Source organism: Triturus cristatus, chromosome 8, assembly GCF_964204655.1.
Source record: "Triturus cristatus chromosome 8, aTriCri1.1, whole genome shotgun sequence".
NCBI classification, from domain to species: domain Eukaryota; kingdom Metazoa; phylum Chordata; class Amphibia; order Caudata; family Salamandridae; genus Triturus; species Triturus cristatus.
Genome location: NC_140591.1, coordinates 789251431 through 789277330, shown reverse-complemented (window position 1 = coordinate 789277330; position 25900 = coordinate 789251431). Strand labels below are relative to the sequence as shown.

The 25900-nt window shown below is 46.3% G+C and overlaps 1 protein-coding gene across 4 annotated transcripts in view; it reads left to right on the top strand.

Moving 5' to 3' along the window:
• Nucleotides 1-25900, top strand: part of LOC146805091 (CTP synthase 2) — a 1453753-nt gene that overhangs the window by 1328726 nt on the left and 99127 nt on the right. The gene's annotated exons all lie outside the window — the stretch shown is intronic.

Sequence of the window (25900 nt, the reverse complement as noted above, 5' to 3'; positions counted from 1 at the left end):
TTGAGTGTCAGAAACAATCAAGATGTCATCCACGTATTGGAGCAATACATTACCTGGAGAAAGTGTCAGGGAATCCAATTGGGCTTTCAAGGCTAGGCTATATATACTAGGACTCTCAGTATAGCCCTGAGGAGCGCAGCAGAATCTAAAGCTTCTGCCAGCTAGTGTAAAAAACAAATGCTCTTGGGGAGGAAGAGGCTTCCTGGTCTGTACTACCCAATGTCAGGAACCACCAGGAACTGAGGAGTCACTATCTTGTTAACTGTGCGCAGATCAATCACAAAACGATAAACATCTGCATTGTCATCAGGGGGTGTCTGAGGATGTCTTTTTGAGAATAGGAAGAATAGGACTGTTGCACAAATTCACTGCTGTCTCCTCAACTACCCCTGACTCAATCAGATCTTGTATAATGAGTAACAAAGCTTGCTCCCCCACCTGAGGAATTTGGTACTGGTGAATACGGGGCAAAACGGCGTTGTCCTTAACTTTGATTGAGAGTGGGGGAATTTGCTAGAGACCCACATCCACATCACCTGTCACCCACAAAGCGGGCAGCACATCTTAAAACTCAGCAGGAAGGGGCGCATCTTTAGACAGACACTGTTTGGAACTCATTACATTTGGTCCCATTGTCATATGGACACCTTCCGGAGAACAAAAAATTGTTGCATGCAACTTCTTCAATAAAGTCCATCAGATTTTCTCCACAATTTGATGTCAATAGAAAGGGCGAATCCACAGTAGAGGGACCGATAGTCAAGGCAAGTGGTTTTGAAATGGGGCTCACAACCGGTACAACTAAAAAGCCTACCAAAACATTGTTTTGGGCAGATATAGCTGCCCCTGGGACCAGCGAACGAGAAACAGAACTATTCATTACACCTTTGCCCACTAGAAATTTCTTAACTAAGCCTTGCAAATCTGTGGTGACATAAGGACCGCCCTGATCTACAGGTATCTGAACTGGTCTCTCACCCTGTCCCTGGCTGTCCTAGCTGTGAGACATCCCTGTCACCTCGTCCAAATCATAATCATCGTGGTAATACTGTTTCCCTCAAGGGTAATCAAAATAGTTCTGATCAGAATGACCCTGCGATGGCCCATCCTCCCGGGCCTTGTCTCGATCACTTACTCCATGACCCCATCCATGAGAACCCTGTCCTCGAGGGGTCGCAACTTTCTGCAATAACTACTGACACTCACTACGCGAGTGCCCCTCCTCTTTGCAGTACGTGCACTGATTCGCCCTACAGGCGCAGCATTCCTACTAGTATGGGGAAGCTGCCGTGCCGGACCAGCACCACGTCCCCTTCCATTTCCCCAGTGAAGCCTGCTGTAACAACTCCTTCATTTTCAACTCCTTGTGCTTCTTTTCCACCTTCTCCTCCTCCTCATTTTCCCTGTGTTCATAATACTGTGCCATACTCAAAATCACAGAAGGGCAGTATGCCGTCCAAGTGCTCTCCGAAGCCTGCAATTTCTGGGAGCAGATTCATGACAAATCTAATGACAAACAACCGGACATCCCCTTCTACTGACAAATCCTGTCCACTGAAATCCAAAAACACGCCCTCGAACCGCGTGAAAAAATCAGACACACTCTCTTTCTTCTGACAACATGCAGCTAACTTTTCCCAATCTACCCTCGGAGGAGGAATAAGGGAGTTCATTTATGTAATAATTCGGCCAGGTAAAGCTAAAATCTCGGGCTTTGGCTTCTCTCCAGGCTTCCATTCCTTATCCCATGCTTTAATCTGATCCTATGTACCACCCAATTCCACAGCGTGGTCCTGCGTGTGCACCTGCCTCCAAATGTCGACCGGCACCATTAAGCCCAAAAACATTTCAATATCCGCAAGTGTAATTACTGTGGACGAAGCGGCTTCTGTCAATTTCTTATAATATGCAGTTGGATCTTTTCTAGGGTCAAGTAACTGAGTCTTAAGGGACTCCTCTTCCATGGGGTGTAGACCCACTGTTCTTGGAAGCGGGCCTCTACCTTTGGTCTAATGACTGCATCATGCTGATCTCGAAGCTCTGGCAACTCAGGGTGATATATGGGTTGGACGTCCTTCATTGGAAACTGGGAATCTGTGTTCGGGCTCTTCCAAACAGCCTAAATTGGTAAGCTACCAATGTTGCAACATTTCCGAAAACCTCCTCAGGCACCATACCAGCAACATATACGTTATCTCGGATATCATAAATAATCAGGGGCGCTATGGTATTGAAGCACTGTTCCCACAATCCGATCAATGTAGCTGACGTGCTTAAGGGCATGCTGCTGCACAAACTCCTCATAGTCCCTCATCACACTCCACACATCTTCAGTGCTATAGATTGGATGATGAGCCCACTGAGTGGCCTGATTCGTTACTGCCCTTTTTTCTTCCTCCCCCACGTCAGATAGTATTAAAATCTGTCCCAACTGTTCCCTAGCTGTAACCCAGCCCCCGTCCCCCAGTCCACGTACATGCATAACATTACCTAGTACTACCGGGGAGTGAGAAAAAAGGGAAGATGTAGTAACTGAGTGGGTAGGCACCAATGTCGTTAATGGCTGTGTGGTGGATGTTAGGACTGGAAAAAGAGAAGACATGTACACAATAGGCATGCAGAGAATCCAGCAGTTATAGCAGGCGCGGAGTGCGAAGCCACAGAATTGACAGGTGGCGCAGCGGCTGAAGCAACTGAGTCAATAACAGAAGAAACAGAAACAGCAGGTGCAGTAGAGACAGACGACTGGGGCTGTGGCACAGCAGGGTATACTCTCAGCGGGCCATATGGAGGCGGAGGTCGGGTGTCTAACAATTCCTCCACAAATGTATCGCCTTCCTCTCGGGCAACATAGGACTTGTCACATTGCAATCAAAACTATCATATGCTTCTGCCTTCTGCGTCACGGTCACCATTCTCCCATTTTGGGCCTCTTTTTCTGCCTTCATTCGCTTCTGCTTAGCTTCCTTCTGCCATACCTGGAGATAATCAAACATTGACTGTCTACTCCGTTTTGCAAACAATTTATCCTGCAGGAAATTTAGTTTTTGTTTATCAAAGGTACCTGTTAATGCCCACTGTAACTCGGCATTGTCCCTCATATATCTGTGCCATAATGTACTAAACATAATAGTGCCAAGGCCATGTTTGATATACATGTCGAAGTTCGGGGTGTCCTCTGGGGGCGCAGGCTGCCTTTCCGCCAATTGAGCATCAGTAGAACAACAATGGCAACTCATACAACATAGCCTACTAAAGCAAGGCATCTCGAAACGAGAACACTTTCACTTATCGATACTGAGCAGATATTTGCAAGTGTCTTACCAAACTTGGTCCACAGACCTCACCGAATCCGGATCAAAATAATACCATGTTGACAAAGAACTCAAACAAATTCAAGCGCTTGTCCAAAAATGATCCTCAGACCGTACCAAGCTCAAACAAAAGTGGCGCCATGGCCCAAAGCAAACTCACCTGGTGCACACTGGTCAAACAAAGTTATTCTCCACTGCCCACTCTTCGGACCAAACGGTCAGATCCAAGGGTTTTGCCGTTCAGGTCCCCAGCCGGGGTGACCACTGACTGAGGCACCGCCCGGTCAGACAGACGTGCGAGCGGCGAGTACCAGACTCTCTCATCCAGGGATCCCTGGTCCGCCCGTCCGACCCAACGTGGCCCGTTCTCCTCACCCGTCAGCAGGCAAAGATGGGTCACTCACCCGATGGGGTCCCTGTTCAGGCACCAACTGAAGGAAGTTAACCGATTAGAACCATCCGGGTCACTCACGACCAGCTCTCAGCCTTCCTTACAAATGAAGAGTCGGTCAGACAGTGGTGAGTACAAACCAGAGTTATTTTATTGGTATTCGCTCGAGCGGAGTCCGGTCTGACCAGCCTCCATGGATAGCTGCCGAGGGATTGACCCCCGTCCACAAGGTAAAGTTAGATATACATTTCCAACACCCCTAAGACACGCCCAGACTGGAGTTTTTTCAGCCTGGGAACGGATGAACAAAGGAGGCACAGAAGGATGAGCTACCATCCTTAGACCAGGTACACATTATCTTAGCTTCAAGGTTACTCGGCCCGTGCCCATCTCTCTGAGAGTGGGAGCAGGGCTACATACAAGGAAAGGCATGCAAACACAGAATGAGCTATTCATTAGTGCAACGAAGCTCAACCTTGAATAATACAAAGAACCAATTGAGGCTGCTTTCTGCTGAGGCAGATAGTATGAGACAGAAGTGACTGAAGCTTCATTTCGATCATAGCACAAAATGGTGGCTGAATACAAAATGGGGCTGTAAATACTAACTTAACTCACACAATGATAGAAGGAGTCAGCTAGACATATTTTCAGTCTGACACCTCAAGGGAGGCACAACCAAGAAAAATATATTTATTTCTCCTCGTTTTTCCTTTTTCTGTGTGCTACATTCTGTAGCACAAATAGAAGAGAAAAAAGCCTCTTGTGATTGTTTTTGTGCAGGAAGGTTTCTAGCACAAAAATATTCATCTCCACAACGCAGGGAGCCTTGCGCCATATGTATCTATATAGATATGGTGCATTCCTGCCCTTTTCTTTTGCCATAGTGCAGCGCAGCAGCAAGGCCAGCTGTGCTGCCCTGCAGAAAACCAATAAATGAGGCCCTCAGTCTTTAAAAGCTGTGGGGCATATATATCAGTGAGTTGCGTCACCCTTGCTCAAGGGCAACCCAACAACTACATTGAATTTATCACGGCACGTGGCATGGCTTGATAAATCTAGAGTACTACAACACAAAGCAAATTGCTGCGTTGTTTTACTCTACCCCAGAAAGGTTTTTCATGGGTAGAGCGTGGGTGTTCCCACACATTCAGCCATGGATTTTAGAACATTCCCAGATTTACCATTACTGGTAGACATGGGAATGTGTTAAAATGCTATTCCTTCCCAGCTGAGGTGTAACGAGGAGAGATACCTTTATTTCTCCTCATTTTTTCCTTTTCTATGTGTGCTCAATTCTGCAGCACTCATAGAAAGAGGAAAGTGCCTCTGAGGATTGTTTTTGCAGAGGAAGGTGTCCCTTCCTGCACAAAATCAATCCTGTGCAAGCGTGCTTGCGTTGGCGCTGGGCAGCACATTATGCGCTAGCACAAGGAAAGGCCCGAAATGCACCATATAATGTTAAATATGGCGCATTGATGCCCTTTCATGCAACACAGCAAGGTGGATTGCTGCGTTGCGCTGCGTGAAAGTTTAATAAATGTGTCCATAACTTTATTTGAAACTGCGCGCCATCTTTACAGTCTTTTTTTGTTTTTCTTAAGCAAAAGTTGCTTTTACATCGATACACCATACAAATATTCTTTGACGTTGGGAATGCTAATTCAAAACTGTAATTTGAAGTCATTGTTTTATTTCTTTGAAGGTGTCCGGATGTTTCCGCTTCTATTCTAGCTTCCCAGTTCCATTTGATTCATTTACTGGTTCTGTTATTAATGAGTATGTTTCATTCACAAGCCCAATAGGCCCGCTTAGTCTTTGAAACCCGCATAAATTGAGTACATGTAGTAGCATAATATTGCATAATGACAAAAACCATCTGTTGTTTACAGTATTTAGACCTGTACAAACATGCTGTTTTTATGTTGGCCCTGAGGATTTTTCTGCCTGCTGTTAGACACCCTATCCCAGGCCAGCCCACTATGCTGCTTTGGGCAGTCATCTCTAAACAGGCCGCGTCTGCACCACTTTTGGCCTTCGAATGGTCCACTCTTGAGGCTCTGATATCAGTTACAGGACATCACATCGTATTCCACTATGTTCAGTTAATTTCTTCAGTGCCAACAACAAACATCCGCTTTGTAAGCATCAATTGTAGCATGGTTCTTCATAGGTACATGCAGAACAAAGTAGAATGGCGTACTACTTTGGGTTATTGCTCTGTAGACAAGTAGTTTATGCTGTGTTTAGAGTGTGGACAGCACCAAAGCTAGCAGATACTACTGTGGGTTATTGTAGTGTAAGCAAATAAGTTATTGTGTGTTTGGGAGGGCGGACAACAGAAAGGTAGCAGATACTACTGTCTGTTGTTGCTCAGTACTGACAGATGAGCAGGGCATGTGCACATGTGGGATGAAGGCAAAATGTAATCGAACACATGTTTTACTGGACTGTTTATGGTTTTTAGCCAAACTGAAAACATTTTTAAAACCCATTTTAATCACCCTCAACTTGTTGGTAGACATGAAATTTTTTAATGTCGTATGCGCATTTGGGAAATTTTTTAATGGAATACGGGAGTCATTAAAAGGTCTGTCAAATTATTTGTAGGGGACCTATTGGGTTGATAGCCCCTCCACCAAACTGCCTTTTCCTTTTATACTGTTGTATTTATGTTTTTAACTACTTTTATCCGTGTATGATTTTAGGATTTATTTTTGGGAATGTTTATAGGCTAAGGTCCAAATAAACAACTATTTGACTGACCGACCACCAGGTTTTTTTATCTTTCCTGGAGGAAGAGATTCACCCATCACGTTGTCGAATTTCAAAAGAGCCTCTTAAATTTAGTTAGCTCCGTTGTGACTCAGCTTTGTTTATAAAGCCCCCAGAAGTGGAGGGAGATTGTAAAAAACAAGGTAAACTGATCATTAGGGTGTCAACGTTTTGGTGTCAAAGCAAGAGTTAATATATTAAATAACAATATATTTGACTCAAAACAGTTTTGTCTGCTTTTGGTAGTGAAGCATCTGACAGTATACGATTCGCAAAAATGTGTTAATAAGTACACAAAAGACATATGTATGACTCTATGGTTCATGAGGTATGTGATCATGATTTTGTGTTTTTTAGATGAATTAAATCAATAGATTATTTGTAGTTGTGCAGGATTGGGGTTACAAGATGCCAGTTGTGTAACAGAAATTCATTTATGTATGAGTTGCAAATAAACAAAAATACAATATTCTGTCCTCTCTACAAGGTGAAAACGTCAAATGTGTCTGGCATTTCTAATAAGTATCTCTCCTTTCCATCCGGATGCATGTAATTTATTTCATTATATGCGCCTCCCAATAAATGTGGAAGCTTACAGTGAACTCAGCAATAGCGGCCTGCAGCACTGTGCACGACTCTGATGCCATTGCCAGAATAATCGCAAGGGCAGTTTATAGTCATCTGTGCCCTCTGGCACCCACTGTATAGAGGCAGGTGAGACTGTGGGGGGCAATTCACAGGTGCCTATTTAAAACTGTAAAGCTGTGAGAAGCAGGCCTCAGGGAGCTTGAAACCATCTGCTGTTTCTCGTATAATCATGGCCTGGAAGAAGCACACAAACACAAACTAAGTTCCAATGTAACTAAATATGTGATACAATCATGGACTGTGGCTCCCCACTGCTGCACTTTTGCATTTCAAAGTGAACAAACAAAACAGTTAATGTCATTTACCAAAGTCAATGTTCATTCTTTTGTGCAAGTGAACGTCTGAAGTCCTGCATGTTGTGGTCTACTGGAAGTCTTATTATGCCAATGTATTTATTTAAGAGGGAGCAAGTAACATTTCGATCACAAATGTCGCACATTAGCACAGCTTTTAATGTTAGTACATAGGACAAACGATGGGTGGAATAGAATTAGAAAACTCTATCAGGTTATACATGGTATTTGTTAAATAAGCTGTGTTATGAAGGCAAGAACAACAAGGGCAAACAGACATATGAATACAGTGCAACACAAAGCTTATACAGAAGGCCAGCCAATGAGAAAATGCCTTCTATCTTAAGATACGTGTGCAAAATGTACACAGTTGCCATGTTTGGTCACTCTGTATGGATCCCATCCCTTCAAGTGTCCAGGGGTGGATTTTTAGTCTTGTTTTAAATACCTATAGTGTAGGGCAGCTCGAATACTCACTGGAAGAGCGTTCCAGCCTGTGGGTTTGAGGAGGAGGACGTTACAGAATCTAGAAGGTGCGTAGGGCGGCCTCTGAACCGTTAGATGGTCACTGGCTTATCTTGCATTACCCAAGGGGACATACTGGGATACAGTATCTGAAAGATATCCTTGAGAAGTACCATGAATGGCCTTGAAGACGTTAATCAGTTCTTTGGCTGTGTGGAAGTGGATTTGAGGGCTTATATTTTCTATATTTAGGATGGTGGGTTGGTTGGTGATAAAGAATTTCATTTGCATGATAGGATTGAAAATAACTAGGTTTCTTGCAGACGTAACAAAGAACAGTGTGTCCAGGAGGAAGTATACAGAGCTAGGTGTAGATCTAGTTGGTTGTAGAGGCGGAGGGAAAGTATAGGATCACTATCTTGAGATGAGTCCAGCAGGAAGTATATATCCCTGTAGTGTCCAAAGTCAAATTTTAGTAAGGTGGTCAGGTACACACAATTGTTAAAGACATGAGAAGGTAGTTGAAACAGAAGATTTAGTGTGTTGTCAGGATCTAGTTGGTAAGAGATTCCAAAAGAGAAGATGATACCACCAAGAGAAGTAGTGCAGAGAAGATGAGAGAACCCGTAACAGAGCCTTAAGAGAAACCAACAGGTACTGGAGCATGAAGGTGGTACATCGTATTGCCAGACAAAAAAGAAGAGTCAGTCAGATAGGCTGGAGGAAAATCATTTGAGAGCACAGACTGCAGTGCCAAGTATTCTTAGGGTGCACAGGAAAGTTGGGTGGTGAACAGCATTGAAAGCTACATATCGAAGAAGGAGTCTGAGAATAGTTGGGAGGTGGCTGTATAGAAGATAGTCATGTACCTAAGGTAGGGGAGAGCATGACCCCCTGCTTGAAAGGGGTTGAGCAGATTGTTGTTAGTCTAAAGATTGAGGCTCAGGCAGTTGTACACAGGGATTGGTTAATAGAGGAGGAGAAGGAGTCTGTTATAATCTTTTTATTAAGGGTAGGACTACCACAGTTTTAAAGTATAAGGGGTAGGTAAAGGGAAAATCAGAAACCACAGCAGAGTGCCTTTGGGGTATAAAGGGGTATACGAGGAGAAACATATGGAGGTAATGAGCAGCCCACTTCTGGAGTTTCCACCCTGTTAAATATAAACAACACCCAGAGATTTGGAAATAGTAAGTTAGCTGTTGAGAAAAGGACAACAGACAGATACTTCCCTCCCTTCCTTTGAGGCAGTCTGTGGCTGCTAAGAGAATGGGATACGTGCTGGAGAATCTCTTGAAGGAAATTCATGAGGAGTCGTGCCCTGGCAACCCTCAAATAAAGCAGTAGGAGTTTATTATGTGCTACTTTAATACAAATTATATGTATTAGAATTATCACGATAATTCTGCGATTAGGAATAATATTAGATTGAATAGAATAAATTCCCATATCATTGTTTTTCTCACAACCCCAATGTATTAATGTAAATCTCCCTGTTTGTTGTTAAGTATTATATTATTTTTCTGTGATGCTGTCTAGTTGCTGATGTGTGTAATGTACCTTCTTGTATACATGTGGGAGACCTGAAAATCTTCAGTGTAGTGTCCTTTTGTGCAACATATGTCTATCTTGCTCCCCTTCTACTGACTGAAGGGAGCATATATACCCTACACACAATAGTTTCTCTGGGGCCTATTGGGGCATGTCCCTCACAGAATCTAAAGTTGGCAAAGTGACAAAGTTTTCCAAACACAATTTGAATTCTCAGTATTCACATATGTTGCAACTACACCCTGATCCTGGAAGGCGGAGACCTAACCAGGAAACATGTGGAAAGTTTAACTTCTAAAGTACAATTTACAATTAGCAACATGGAAACAAACACTCACCTGGCAATATGGACACAAAATAAAACAGATTACTTTGCAGATCTGCCCAAGGAAAGCAACACATGCTTGCAATATATCTCTCTAGAAAAGCCAACCCGGGTCAAGTAAACGAATTTAGGGGATATGAACACTAGTGTTAATATGTATCAAGGACTCAAACGCACATGTAGCAACATATGGGGGGACGGTTAAAGCACACAAAGGTTAGTAATGTTGGGAGAGTTTTACTTGATTGTGGCTATTTTTGAAGAATAGGCAGATGCCTAGTCTGTTACAGATAGCAATGATAGACACTTGTATGAGGCAGATCAAGATTGTTGTTTGTGCATGTGAGACGTTGTTAGTGTGGTTGGAGAGAGGTAATCAGGTTTTGAAAGTTAATATATTTAATATTATCCAGTCCTATGGATAGTGTTTTCAGACCTAATTTGGATACACTGTGTTTTCTCTGGTTTTATATTTGAACCATTTGTAAAGAAGCGTGCACATTTGTGTTTTGGGGGGACAAATGTGCAGCGTAATCCTTTGTTGTAGACCCAGGGCAGAGGCTAGTGAAATTCAAAAGCATGTTACAGGGTCTGGTTGAATTTTAAAAAATATATATTGTGGTCTAAGTGCGTGAAGTCATTGTGGATGCTTTGAAGGAGTCAGCATAGTGTGTTTTTAGACAGTGGGTGTAGGTAGGACTAGATGGGCATTGAGGAGATAGTAACTGATGTATTAATGATGGCTAATACCAGAGTGAGATGAGTCAGTAATGAGTAGAGTGTGTTAAAAGTTAGCATTAATTTTCATGGTTTACTGTAGGTCTGTGTGAATGTTAGGTTTATATTAACCCCTTTGGTTCGTCGGACGTCCAGGAGCCATCCGACGCACCACTGCTCATGTGCTCCCTGTTGTCCGCACACATGGCACTGGAAATCCCTCTGGTGCAGGTACCAGAGGGGTTCCTTTTCCCCCCAACAGCCCCATTAGCTGAGGAAGGGCTTCCCCAAATCCTGAGGCTGGATCTTTGGTTTCTCAGAACTTACGTCATTTCAGAGAAACCAAAACTGAAATGAGCTGATAGGCTCATTTCAGTTTCACTTTTATGTGCTCAGGGGGCTATCTTAGCCCCCTGAGCACGTAGGAAGGCAGGAGAGGTGCATTGGAAAGGGGAGGATCTTCCCATTCTAATGGTACCCCTCCCTAGTGGACCCCTGTCTGGACATCACCCCAGGAGGGCGATTCCCAAGCAGGGATCCACCTATCAGAGATGTATACCTCTGTCCAGATGCAAGGGAGCACCCAGTATAAGTCAAAACAAAGCTATACCTCTCTGAAGAGCTCTAATGAGAGCGAAACACGTGTCAGTGGTTGCTTTTATTCATTTCATGTTGGCTTGGATAGTATTCTACCAATGCAAAGCTGAAATACTGTGTCTGGAGAGGAGAAGGCTTTGGTCATTTTACAGCTCAGCATGGATAGCACTGTGCTAATCCAATGCTTAAAGACTGTGCTGTAGAAATGGCAAAAGACTTTGCCTCTTTTTTCCTCAGCGTGGATGGCACTGTGCTATTCCTCTGCCTAAAGACTTTGGGCCAGATGTACGACCCTTTTTTGCGGCCGCAAACGGGAGAGCCTCCTGTTTGTGGCCGCACAAAAGGGTAATAGCATGTACAAATGCTATGTTGCGAGTCACTGACTCGCAAAATAGTATTTGCGACTCTCGCTATTAGGAAGGGGCATCCCTTCCTAATAGTGAGTCAACATGCTATGTACTGATGTTTTGCTACTGCATTTGCGGCCGCAAAACACTCGCAGTTTGCCACCTACATCAAGTAGGTGGTAAACCACTGGCAAAGGAGAAGGGGTCCCCATGGGACCCCTTCCCCTTTGTGAGTATATGGGAAAATATTTTTTTAGGAGCAAGCAGTGGTCCCAGAGACCTGGGGAGCCGCTCGTGAAGCTGACTTTGGAGTTTGCCTGTGTGTGTGCCTGCAGACCGGGGCCAGTTGAAGTGTGCAGCCAGCCCCTAACAGCAGCATCTGGGGCAAACGCGAGGACTCCAGGGATCAGGAGCCTCGCGGTCAGAGTCACCTGCGCCGGAGCTAACGGCCACGCCCCCTTCCACCTCAAAACGCCTGGCGGCCCCCGCCTCGCGGGAGCCGCTCGTGAAGCGGACTTTGGAGTTTGCCTGTGTGTGTGCCTGCAGACCGGGGGCAGTTGAAGTGTGCAGCCTGTCACGACGGCTCCACGCTCCTCAGGATCAGGGCGATGCTCATATGGGTCCACCTCTTGATTTCCCCACACTCTGACTAGACAATTGTGAACAGAGCATAGAGGTAATCAAGCGAGGGAAAGGTAGGGAAGGGGCTGCAAGGGAAGGGATACCTGAAACGAGAGAAAACACACAGGTCAACAACAGTTCATTTCCCTAACTACTCTCATTTCATTCTCGCTAAGACCTCTTCGTACCATCAGTCTTCTCTAGTCCTGACGGTAGGATGTGTTTCAATCACGGATGAGAAGAACCATGCTGCCCACACTGAAAGCATATAGGAACTCTGCCAGCATCTAGCAGCAGGAAACAGAACAAACCAAAAAGGCCCCTCACCGGGGAATCAAAGGAATGCAGCAATGTTTTTATCAAACGAACATAAGTCTCGTCCCTGATGTTTTGCCCCTACTAACAAAAGAAAAAACAAGCCCCTCCACTTCCTCCCTGGAAGCCTAGAGGGTGGTGGCCAAATGTCTCGAAAACAAATGAGTAAAGCTACTCTCAACCTCCGCTCCGGGGGTCAAGAGTCTTACCCCTCTGGTCGTCGGCAGACCCAGGTCTCACGGAGTTCGACCGGGAACAGTCCTGCCCAAAACCCTGTGAACTCAGGGAGACACAGGGGGGTCTGATACACCGCTACGAGTCCTCCCGCCTTCGTGGAAGGTCCGCAGCTGATTCGTATCTTCGGTTCAAGGTTCCTGGCCTCCCGCTCACGGATCAGCCGTGTCGCGTAGCCAGAAGGTGGGTCCGAATTGAACCCGGGTTGGACGATAGCACTCGTCTCGTAACGCGGAAATCACCGTGCCAAGCGTCCGCTTGGCAAGTCTGGTCAGTATCACGTACGACGCCAGGAGCGTCGTACGCGACTATATTCTCGTGGCTCCTCCCCTTCGGCAAAGGCCGCCGGGAATTGTAGTTCCGACGTTTGTCGGGAGTAGGCGCGGCTCGTTACCTCACGGCCTGACAGTACGCCCCCCTCCCAAGCGCCTCCTAGCGCCAGGTTTGGTCGGATTTCGGGCATAAAACGATCGCACCGCACGGGGGGCATGGACCCCTGAGCACGGTTCCCACGAATCGTTCTCCGCAGTGTAACCCTTCCATGACACCAAGTACCACAGGCATCCTTGGCGGTACTTGGAATCCAGGATGCGTCGTACCTCATATTCTTTTTCCCCGTCCACTATCACGGGGGACGGTACTTTGTGGGGTTTGCCTTTTGCTGGTTTCAGCAGGCTGCAGTGGAATACTGGGTGGACTCTCAATGACCCTGGCAACTTCAGTTTATAGGCCACTGGATTTATTCTGCGCACGACGGTATATGGACCTATATACCGTGGGTGGAAAATGCTTCGATAACGGAACCGTAGGTTCTTGGTAGAGAGCCATACTCTATCGCCTGCTTGGTATGTGGGACCCTCTTGTCGGTGTTTGTCTGCCCATGTCTTGTAGGATGTCTTGGCTTGTTGGAGATGGGCTTGGATGCGGCGATGACCTTTTAGGAGGGCTTTCATCTGTGCCGAGACCGTTGGATGGTTTTGTACTTCACTAGGAATGGCCACTGGTAAGGTGTTTGCATGGAAGCCCGTATTTGCCCGAAAAGGGGTTTCTCCTGTTGAACAATGCCACGCATTGTTGTACGATAGTTCGGCCAACCATAACAAGGATACCCACGATTTTTCTGCTTCGTTGGCATAGCATCGCAGATATTTCTTGAGGGTTTGGTTTAGTCTCTCCGTTTGCCCATCGGTTTGCGGGTGGAAGCTGGTGGACAGAGCGTCTTCCACTCGAAGGGCCTGGCACCACACGTGCCAGAACCGTGCTATGAATTGGGGGCCTCTGTCGGAGATTATGACCCGGGGAATTCCGTGTAGCTTCACTACATTTGTCAAAAGTAGTTGCGTTGTTTCGCTGGCCGTAGGCAGGTTCTTGCAGGGAATAAAATGGCCCATTTTCGTCAGACTGTCTACGACTACTAATATGGCGTTACATCCCTGGTCCCGTGGGAGACCCACTATAAAATCCACGCTGATCGATTGCCATGGTTGGGAAGGCGTGGGTAGAGGCATTAACAGTCCTTTGTTCTTGTTCTGTTCGCCTTTTGCCCTGGCACATGTTTCGCATTGTTCTATCCATAGTTTCACGTCCTTTGCCAGACCCTCCCACCAGAATTGCCTTTGCACCAAGTGCATGGTTTTTTTCACTCCTGGGTGGCCTGCTAATGTCGCATTGTGACACCAATTGAACGCCTTCAACCGGAGGGTGTGGGTAGGCAGGTATAGTTTGTTGTCGTGCAGCGGGATTCCATGTTTGAGAGTCCTACGAACGTCTTGAGATGCCCATTTTTTCCACTGTTGTGGAGATCGGTTACCGGTCACGTGTTCCATGAATTGATTTGCGGCGATGGTACATACAATTCTCTCGGGGGGTATGATTGTTCTTGGTTCATCCTGTATGGCTTCTTCCGCTTCCCCCTGCCTAGACAATGAATCTGCTTTTCTGTTGTCAGCTCCTGGTCTAAAGGTGATCACAAAGTCATATCCTGCAAAAAACAGCATCCACCTCATTTGCCTTTGTGACAGGTGTCTGGCCGTTTTCATATACTGCAAGTTCCGGTGGTCCGAGTATACCGTTATTGGATGTTGTGCTCCCCAAAGGTAATGCCTCCACTCTTGGAAAGCAGTCTTGATGGCCAGGAGTTCTTTCTCGGCCACCGTGTAATTTGCTTCTGCTGCATTTAGCTTTTTGGATAGGAATGCCACCGGGTGCAATTGGCCTGTGTGTTTGTCCCTCTGTGATAGCACCGCCCCGGTGGCCACATTCGAGGCGTCCGCCTCCACAATGAATGGGTTCTCCATTTGGGGATGTCGCAAAATGGGGGCGTTACAGAAGGCCCTTTTCAGTTGTTCAAATGCCTCCGTGGCCTGTGAGGTCCACAGAAACGGGGTAGCCTTTCTCAGCAATCTAGTGATGGGAGCGGCTACTTGCGAGAACTGAGGGATGAACCGTCTGTAGTAATTAGAGAACCCCAAAAAGCATTGCACGTCCCTCACGCTTTTGGGAATGGGCCAATTCTGGACTGCCTCCACCTTCCTCTCTGCCATTCGAAACCCCCGGGGATTTAATATGACTCCCAGGAATTCTACCTCTGTAACGCTAAACTCGCACTTACTAAGTTTACAATAGAGGCCATTGTCCTGTAGTGCTTGTAGGATGAGAAAGACATGACGGGTATGTTGTTCAGGTGTGACTGAATAGACCAAAATGTCGTCGATATAGACGATTACGAATCTGTCCACGTATTCTTTTAAAACATCATTAAGGAAATACTGGAATGCCGCCGGGGCGTTACATAGCCCGAACGGCATAACCAAGTATTCAAATAAACCAAAACGAGTTTTAAAAGCCGTCTTCCACTCATCTCCGTCTCGGATCCTCACCAGGTGGTACGCCCCTCTTAAATCCAATCGGGTATATATCTTGGCCTCCCTGACCTGATCCAACAACACGGGGATGAGTGGGAGAGGGTATCGATTTCTAATGGTGTTTTTATTCAGTTGATTGTAATGGATACACGTGCGAAGTTCCCCATTGGCTTTCGCCGTAAAAAAAAGGGGGGATGCCGCTGGTGAACGAGAAGGGCGAATATAGCCAATGGAACAGAAATGATCTAGGTAGGCCCGTAGGTGTCTCGTTTCGGGTTCCGATAAGGCATATACCCTACATGATGGGATGATGGCGCCATCTATGAGATCAATTTGACAATCATATTCGCGGTGTGGAGGGAGTTTCTCCGCCTTGGTTTCACTGAACACCTCTTGGTATCTCCGATACTCCGCGGGCAACGCCACGTCCTTTTCGGCTGCTGTGGCTACCCGGTAACCCTGAATCATGGATAGAACCTGCGAGGTATGTGCTTTCATGCACGTGGTCATACAGTCAGGAGAGTTGAACGCTATGGTTTTTTGTTTCCAATCCAGGGTGGGATTGTGATGCCAGAGCCATGGCATGCCCAGAATTATTTCGTATTGTGGTGCCTCAATGATGTTCAGCGCGAGGTTCTCCACATGGTCTTGTGGTGAGCCTTCGAGCACTAGTTCTATGATATCCGTATGCTCAGTAACGGGACTGGATTTCAACGGTTTGCCGTCTACTGCTAATACGGTCTCTGGTTTTTCGCTGGGCACTCTTCCAAGTCCCAGTCGCTGCACTAGTCCGTCATCTATAAAGTTACCGGTGGCCCCGGAGTCAATCATCGTCCGAACCAGATGTTGTTTCCGCCCGGTTCGGAGGGTCATTGTTAACACTATGTGAGCGGTTGCTCCCTGTACCCCTGAAAACCCCAACGACGGAACTATCCATTTGCATTCAGCTACCTCCTCCCGCCTGATGTCTCCGGTTTTTCGTTCGTCGGACTCCGTTTGTGCGGTGGCTACTTGTTTCCCTGGGTATGACTCATTCCTTTTCTTGGGCTTCACAGGGCACTCCCTTACGTAGTGTCCCTTCTTCCCGCAGTACATGCAGAGCCCCTGCACTCGCCTGGATTCGCGTTCGGATTTTGACAGTGGAGGCCTTATAGCTCCGACGTCCATGGGCTCGGGAACGGCCTCATTCGAGGCCTGAGATGGTCGGATTGGTCTCTCTACGCCCCCCGTCCCTCTTTCTCTTCCTCTACGGTCCCCGCCCCTATCGGACATTCGATGGTCTAGTCTCAGGGTGAGGTTTATGAGATCCGTACAAGTGTTGGGCTGGGGATCAATTTGGGCCAGGACGTCTTTTAGTTCGTCCCGAAGTCCTTGGTAATACAGGGCCATTCGTTTTTCCTCAGGCCATGCTGTTTCTCCCACCAGTCGGTTGAAGGAGGTCATGTATGTTACCAAATCCTTCCTACCCTGCCGCAGTTCCAACAACTCCCTATCCGCACTGAGTGTGGTGGCTCTCCTATCGAACACCCTCTCGAATTCCATCCGGAAGGCTGTCCAATCGGAGAGTAGTGGATCGTCGTTTCTGACCAACGGAACCGCCCAATTGGCGGCGTCCCCTGTGAGATATGATATAGCGAAGGATACCCTAGATATGTTTGTGGCAAAAGAGGCAGGTCTACAAGAGAAATGAAGTGCAATTTGTGTCAGGAAATTTTGTATTTTATGGGGGTCGCCTGCATACCTTTCCGGACTAGCCAAGGGAATCGGCGGGGGGACATGTACTTGGATTTGTGAACTGCCTGAAGACACATCAAAGGGATTTCTGGCTTGTCTATCAAGTCTATCCTTCAGCACCGCATTCTCTGCGCGAGAAGCTGCGACTTCCTGTTGGACCAAATTCAAAGCTCGGATAACTTCCTCTAACGTAGCCATCACTGAGCCGAACCCTGACCGGGAGGAGACTGTTTCGTGGGTACGTGATTCTGTCACGACGGCTCCACGCTCCTCAGGATCAGGGCGATGCTCATATGGGTCCACCTCCTGATTTCCCCACACTCTGACTAGACAATTGTGAACAGAGCATAGAGGTAATCAAGCGAGGGAAAGGTAGGGAAGGGGCTGCAAGGGAAGGGATACCTGAAACGAGAGAAAACACACAGGTCAACAACAGTTCATTTCCCTAACTACTCTCATTTCATTCTCGCTAAGACCTCTTCGTACCATCAGTCTTCTCTAGTCCTGACGGTAGGATGTGTTTCAATCACGGATGAGAAGAACCATGCTGCCCACACTGAAAGCATATAGGAACTCTGCCAGCATCTAGCAGCAGGAAACAGAACAAACCAAAAAGGCCCCTCACCGGGGAATCAAAGGAATGCAGCAATGTTTTTATCAAACGAACATAAGTCTCGTCCCTGATGTTTTGCCCCTACTAACAAAAGAAAAAACAAGCCCCTCCACTTCCTCCCTGGAAGCCTAGAGGGTGGTGGCCAAATGTCTCGAAAACAAATGAGTAAAGCTACTCTCAACCTCCGCTCCGGGGGTCAAGAGTCTTACCCCTCTGGTCGTCGGCAGACCCAGGTCTCACGGAGTTCGACCGGGAACAGTCCTGCCCAAAACCCTGTGAACTCAGGGAGACACAGGGGGGTCTGATACACCGCTACGAGTCCTCCCGCCTTCGTGGAAGGTCCGCAGCTGATTCGTATCTTCGGTTCAAGGTTCCTGGCCTCCCGCTCACGGATCAGCCGTGTCGCGTAGCCAGAAGGTGGGTCCGAATTGAACCCGGGTTGGACGATAGCACTCGTCTCGTAACGCGGAAATCACCGTGCCAAGCGTCCGCTTGGCAAGTCTGGTCAGTATCACGTACGACGCCAGGAGCGTCGTACGCGACTATATTCTCGTGGCTCCTCCCCTTCGGCAAAGGCCGCCGGGAATTGTAGTTCCGACGTTTGTCGGGAGTAGGCGCGGCTCGTTACCTCACGGCCTGACACAGCCAGCCCCTAACAGCAGCATCTGGGGCAAACGCGAGGACTCCAGGGACCAGGAGCCTCGCAGTCAGAGTCACCTGCGCCGGAGCTAACGCCCACGCCCACTTCCACTATTTAAACATCCATTGTTCCCGCAACGCGGGACGGCGCGCGGGCTAAGCCCGGGCGAAGGGCGGGCCCTCTGAGGCCCTCAGAGGCACAAGGAGGCTGGGCTGGGCCACGGTTCTTGGCTCCAGGACTTCGCTGCTGTCCCCTGTCACTATGGACTTAGTGAGACTTTTTTAACTTAATAGAGCATGTGTGGCTATTTCATAGGATAAGGAGTTGAAATACCCCTTATTATTGTTTTGTTATTATTTTTCTGTTTAGGCACTACATTTAGTCTTTTATAGGCCTCTTTGTTACCGCTGAAAATGTTGAAATCCACAACAGGCAAAATACTTCCTGCAGCTGCAACACTAGATAATTATCTGGTGAAAGTTGTAACAAAAATTAACAGTGAAAGACGTAAATCATTGGGCCAGGGGACTAGTTCTTTTTCATTGTCTAGTTCGCCCACTGCATTGTTTTCTCCTATTCAGGGTGATAGCTGTAGCACTGATCAACATGATTTGGTAAATACGGCAGATTCAGCTCTGCTGCCCTCTGAATTAGTGCAGAATCAGGAAAATATGGCCGACCCAAATGACATCAATGATGCTCCACCAGAGCGTTCCCCGGCCCCGGTAACACAGAGAGTGTTGAGATCTCGCAAGCATACACAAATTAAACGGAGGGGTGGCCGAAACACTCATAAAAAAACAGACCCGCCACCTACTAGTGGGGAAAGCCTAAATGAGGTTTTGGCTAACAATGCCACAATTAAAATAGACACAGAGCAAATAGATTGCCTTATTGGCATTTTAGAGGCCAAAATCACTAAGGTAGTTAAACCCCTAGTGGCCAAAATTGACACGTTGTCTGCGGAAATTGTGAGATTAGGAAACCTCCTGGGACCCCGTAGTGATATAATTGTAAGTGATAGCACTGCCGAAAAGGGCCCTAGGGTTAACAATGAGATACCAAAGCCCATTCAGGAAGGACCCAGTATAGTAGAACCAGCAGCTGCTGTATCCCTGGCAACTGTGAGTAAAACTCCACCACCAGTAACATGTCTAGGCAGTAAGAGAGGGCCGGCAGAAGTAAAGACCAGCTGCACGGTCAGTGCACAACCAGACTTACCTCCTGAATGTGCCCCATTTGTCGCAGTGTTGACAAATGTTCCACCTCTAGTAGAGGGTGGCCTGTCAAACAAGTCAGAATCCCACGAATCCCACGAATCCCTAAAGAATAAAACTGTATCGTGGCTAAATAGACAGTGTGGGTTCCCAGTAGGTCTATCACGTCAGATACTAACCACCAGGAGAGTCTCATGGATAGGACAATCACACAAGAATATTAGGGGGGATTGTGTCATCATAAATTTTAGTAACCCACTTCTTGTTAATAATGCTTTGTAAGAGCTTCCTCGCTGCCACATACTGTTTAGGGCATCACACTTCGTTCACTGGGATATTTCTACAGACATCTAACTCAGCAGCCCATTAATGACTTATGTAGGGGCAGAGGAATTGGCACTGTAGGGTTTACCGGCCGCGGGGTAGCCACATTCAATCGTTATCAACCCCTGAGTGATCTAGATTCAAATGATTGACTTGAACATGGCCGGGACCATCCCACACCTGTTGTAGAAGCTTCTACATTGATTACGGAGGAGGAATGTGGGTTAAATGGAAACTCAGTGAGCCCTTGTGGGGGTGGTATCCCAAATGTCATGAACACAGAGGGGGACGTCCAAGGTGGCCCCACTGATGGTATGGTGACAGTGAGGGCCCCACGTCTAGGAACGAGGGTCCTTAGTTGGAACATCGCTGGGCTGAATAGTAAAGCAAATGATGCAAAACGGAAGGACTGTTTGACAGACTGCGAAATTATTGGGTTACAAGAAACCTGGGACACGGAGAATACCTTTTTTTTGGATGGGTATGCGGCTTTCTGGTCGACAGCAGTTGCTTCCCCCATGGGGAGGGCAAAGGGCGGACTTTTAACCCTCATTTCATTAAAACTTGAGGGGATTTATACTAAAGTGGAGACAGGCACGCCATATTGCCTTGCAGTGGAAATTCTAACTAAATTAACTGGGAATTGGCTCATTGTCAACTTTTATAACTCCTTTGATAAGAGTATTTTTAATGAACATCTAGTCAGTCTACACGATTTTTTGGAATTGTATAATGTTAATAGTACGAATTATTATTCGGTTATTGTGCTTGGAGATTTTAATGTTCATTGTTGTAAAGGTAACTGTTTTGTTTGGGACATCTTAGGTCCAGCAAACCAAGATAATATTCATTTTGAACACACCCCGCAGGGATTGTATTTAGAAGATTTGGTGGTAGGTAATGACTTGATCTACCCCACCAAATTTACAGGAGACATCCCAACCTATAAAGGAAGAGGCTCTGGGTAAATTTAGCAAGTAGGGTTAGTCAGTATAATGTCAGTTGGTCTCCCTACGGAGATCATAACCCTGTAAAGGTGCCTCTGACAGATGACCTAAGGAAAAAAGTGAAACCCAACCTGACTGTTGGAATCCTTGACATAAGGCCAACCGATCAAGCGTGACGCCTGAAATGGTGCCGTGTGGTGCCAAAGGATTTCAAGGAAAATTTGCTGGGAAAGGTTGGGGATTATATGACCACTTGTCTTAAAGATGGCGTCATAGGGGATGAGGTCCTAGTAGCCTATGGCATAATCTGCACCCAGGTCGATAGTGACCTCAAAAAAGCAGTTAATGGAAAACTTAGGAACGGGGAAAAATGGTTTGACCACAACTGTTCAATAGCCCAACGGAAGTTGATGGTAGCGCTGAAAGCTGACCCGCCCGATAAAGCGGAAATTGCTGCCCTTAGGAATAATTATAAAAAAGCACAAAGAAAGCGAAAAAACGAAATTAGGGAGGAAGCCTGGAACGAGCTTTTATCAATAGATGTAATTAAAAATAGTGCTAAATTTTGGACTGTGGTAAATAAGCCTTTTTTCCAGGATAAAAGCAAAAGCGAGCTTGATTGTGGTATCCAGGAAAACAAATGGTACAGTCACTTTAAACAGGTTTATGATGGAAATGGGATGTTGGAAGGCCCAGTCTTAAATATGGAGAAATATTCTTTGACCTTCACAGAATTAGAAGTAACACATGCCATTATGCAAATGACAAGTAATAAGGCTCCGGGACCCGATGGAGTCCCGGCAGACCTTTTTAAATCAGATGTAAAAACCTGGTCAAAGATTTTATATAATGTCTTTGTTAACGCCTGTCAATTGGGCCTGCCCCCCACATGGGCACGATCTGTCATTATACCCATATGTAAGAAGGGTAACAGAGGTGACCCGAGTTGTTACCGCCCGATATCCTTAATTGACTCCTCTGTGAAAGTATTGGGTAGGGTGGTCCTTGGCCAACTGACCGGCTGGCTCGAGGAATCTGGAACACTCTCTATGGCCCAGTACGGCTTCAGAAAAGGGATGGGCACCACGGACCAATGCTTGAACTTGCAACTACTAATAGGTAAATATACGGTGGCAAAGAATGGAGCACTATTAGTAGCCTTCATGGACCTGTCCTCGGCCTTTGATCGAGTAAACAGGTCAAAGCTGTGGTCCTTGCTCCTAACCTGTGGAGTAGACAAAAACATCGTCTATTTCCTAGCCGACCTGCATAGGGATTTATCTGCAACGGTGAGGTATGACCAACAGGGTAATTGTACTGAAGGTATACCCATATCAAATGGAGTTAGACAGGGGTGCATTTTGGCGCCCCTGCTCTTTACATTATACATCGATAACCTAGATACTGCCCTAATTGCCGCCTGTAAAATGCAGGGAAATGCCTGATTCCCGCACTTTTATATGCGGATGACGCCGCCCTCCTAGCAAGAACGGCAGTGGGACTTCAATTATTGTTAGACTTTTTTTCTGGCTTCATGAAGTCATTAGATTTAAGCGTAAATTTTTCAAAATCGCATGTAATGCCTATTGGACAGAAATCCCCAAAGGCTAAAACGTTTTATTGTGAGGGCCATATATTAACCAGGGTGTCGTCGTTCCCATACTTGGGCGTACTTTTCGACGACCAAGGATCCTGGGTAACCCAAATCACAGCAAAAAAAATTGTACTGATAAGAGCAACCCTGGCTGTATTGGGTTTTGCCAGAAAGCTAGGAGCCAGGCCAATGAAGGCCCTCATTCAAATATACAGAGCCAAGTGCATTTCACTAGCCATGTATGGGGCCGAGTTATGGGGCACAACAAATGTAAAGAACATACAGACTGTTGAAGATAGGTTTTTAAAGAACCTCCTATCTGTCCCTAAAACAACAGCCAATTACAATACCCATCAGGAGCTTGGAATTGGCTTTGTTGAAGATGCTATTGCTGTGGCACCACTACTGAAATGGATAGCTGCTTGGTTAAACCCTGACTTACTGCTTAATCACACCATCATGAAAGACTGTATGTCACTCGACCATGGGCTGTGTATACCCTGGCTTAAATATATCCAGAGGCTGGCAGTAAAGCTGGGTCGTCCAGAATTATATCACTCACCAGAAGCTCTAGTGAAGGGAGACATAAAATGGTGTAAGGAAATGTATTTGTGCATAGCCACCATGTATAGGGAAGACAGAGAGCTGGTAAAGGTGACAGTAAGGGCCCACCAGCTATTTAAAACAACACTATCCATGGAACCATATCTAGGCTATGTCACAAACAAGAATAATCGTTTTTTACTGACTAGATTCAGATTTAATCAATTGCATCTTCTTATTGGAGAACAGAAAGGATGGAAGAGGGTAGAGGATCTTGGGCCCTGTACTTGCGATAATTTTTCGCAACAAGACATCATACATTTCCTTTTTTTCTGTGAACACCTTATTGTCATTAGGAAACGTTTTATTCTCCCTATTTTAAAAAACAAAGGCTTTGTGCAAGTGAGACATGCCCTTCTCTACTTGCAAATGTTAACTGACGTTTGGGAAACTTTTAACGTTGCTAATTTTTTATCAGCAGCTATAAGAATTTTGAGGAAATGAACTTAACATTATATCATGTACATCCTCTTTTAATTGTGTTAAAAATGAAATTGTTTTTATTGAATGTCTCTATAAGTTTTTATGAGCCATGATTGTGTTAAATGAATCACGTACCTACAACTGTTTTTATATATCATGTTTTGTAGTATGCTTTTATGGTTTGCTCTTAAACCGAATAAAGATATTTGACTGACACTGCCTGCCCTTAAAACACATGAAACTGAAAAGTTTCATTTTTCTTTTTTAAATGCATCCCGTTTTTCTTTAAGGAAAACGGGCTGCATTTTTTTTTTAAAACTGCCTTATTTAAAAAGCAGTAACAGACACGGTGGTCTGCTGACCCCAGCAGGCCACCAGCCCTGTGAATGCTAGCCATTCCGAAAGGGGTCGCAAATTGTGCCTGCCTCATTAATATTAATGAGGCATGCAATTTGCGACCCCATTAGGAATCGCAAACAGTGTCTCAGACACTGTTGTGCATTCCAATTAGCGAGTCGCAAATTGCGAGTTGCGAATGCGATGCAATTTGCAACTCGCTAATTGGCGGGTCGTACATCTGGCCCTTTGATATAAAAGCAGACATTTGAGGTGAGCAAATTTAGAGTGTCGCTGGTGTTGAGGGTGCTCTATACAGGAGCTGCTTTTCACCTAAACTTGAGAACTACCCAGAGTTCTCTGCTTCTTTTTGGCAAAATGTGTTTGTCACTCTGCCTGAAAGGGTTTTGTTTTGATTATATATATATAAGGCGTCTGACGAATCTTAAAAAAATAATTACAAAAAAACTGTTCATCAACCTCAGCTCCTTCTTGAGTAGTTGCTGTGTAATCTGTCAAGCGGGATGCGAGAGAAAGGAGGTGGGGTCCCAAAACACGTTTTCCCCATGCTGTTTACCATGGAATTCAAGACATAGCTACAGCCAAAACTGCTACATGGATTTACACCAAATTGGTGAAAAGTTACCTCTTTACCCAGAAAGTATGCTTTTTGTGATTTAGTGTAAATCCACTAACTAGTTTTTGACAAAATTAGGTGCAAACTTTATAGATCTCTGGAGACTCTGGAGTACTGCCAGACCGACACATGAAAAGATAAGATCTAATCGGCTGCCTCACATCAACAAAGATGTTTGGCAGCGCTTTAAGGATTCTCCTGACCTGAAAAAAAAGAAAAGGGATCCTCTAAGCCCCTAGGCCGACTGTAGGGTCCCAGAGGGACCTGTCCTGGGACTAAAAATATTTTACAAAATTCAGCGTTACTGCATACCACAATACATTTTTTAAGAAGAGCTCTTTTGCTTTTCTTTTTACCCTGCCACACTAAGTCGAGCATTCTTTGTTGGATTTGTGTCAGCGTTGTTCTGGGTATTGGGAGGGGAAGTCTCTGCATTTTGTATAGCAAGTGAGCCATGGAGTTCATTTTCAGGATGTTCAATCTGCTTGTCCAAGAGATTTTGAGTTTGCCCCATCGGTATAAAGTCCTTAAACACTGCTTCAATGAATCAATCAATACATTTGTAGAGCACACAACTCACCCGTGAGGGTCTCATGGTGTTGGGGGGGGGGGGGTGCTGCTACTGCTCGAACAGCCAGGTCTTGAGGAGTCTCCTGAAGGCCAGCAGGTCCTGGGTCTGTCATAAGCCGATGGGGATGGGGAGGGTGTTCCAGGTTTTTGCGGCGAGGTACGGAGAACGATCTTCCGCCGGCGGTTGCTTGATGGATGCGGGGAACGGTGGCGAGGGTGAGGTCACTGGAGCGAAGCTTGCGGTTCAGGGTGTAGAAGGTAAGTCGCTCGTTGAGGTACGCTGGTCCGGTGTTGCGGAGAGCTTTGTTGACGGGGAGCCAGTGTAGGTCTTTCAGGTGGGCTGTGATGTGGCTGTGGCGAGGGATGTCGAGGATGAGGCTTGCAGAGGAGTTCTGTATGCGTTGTAGTCGTTTCTGGAGTTTGGCTGGTGTTCCTGCATAGAGAGTGTTGCCGTAGTCCAGTCTGCTGGTGATGAGGGCCTGGGTGACTGTCCTTCTAGTACTGGTGGGGATCCATCTGTAGATCTTGCGGAGCATGCGGAGTGTGTTGAAGCAGGAGGAGGAGACAGCGTTCACTTGCTGGGTCATTGACAATGCGGAGTCCAGGATGACTCCCAGCTTGCGTGCGTGGTTAGTGGGCATCGGTGCAGCTCCCAGTGCAGCCGGCCACCATGAGTCGTCCCAGGCGGAGGGGGTGGATCCGACGATGAAAACCTTTGTCTTGTCTGAGTTCAGTTTCAGGCGGCTGATCGTCATCCATTCGGCGATGACCTTCATTTCTTCATGGAGGTTGGATTTGGCAGTGG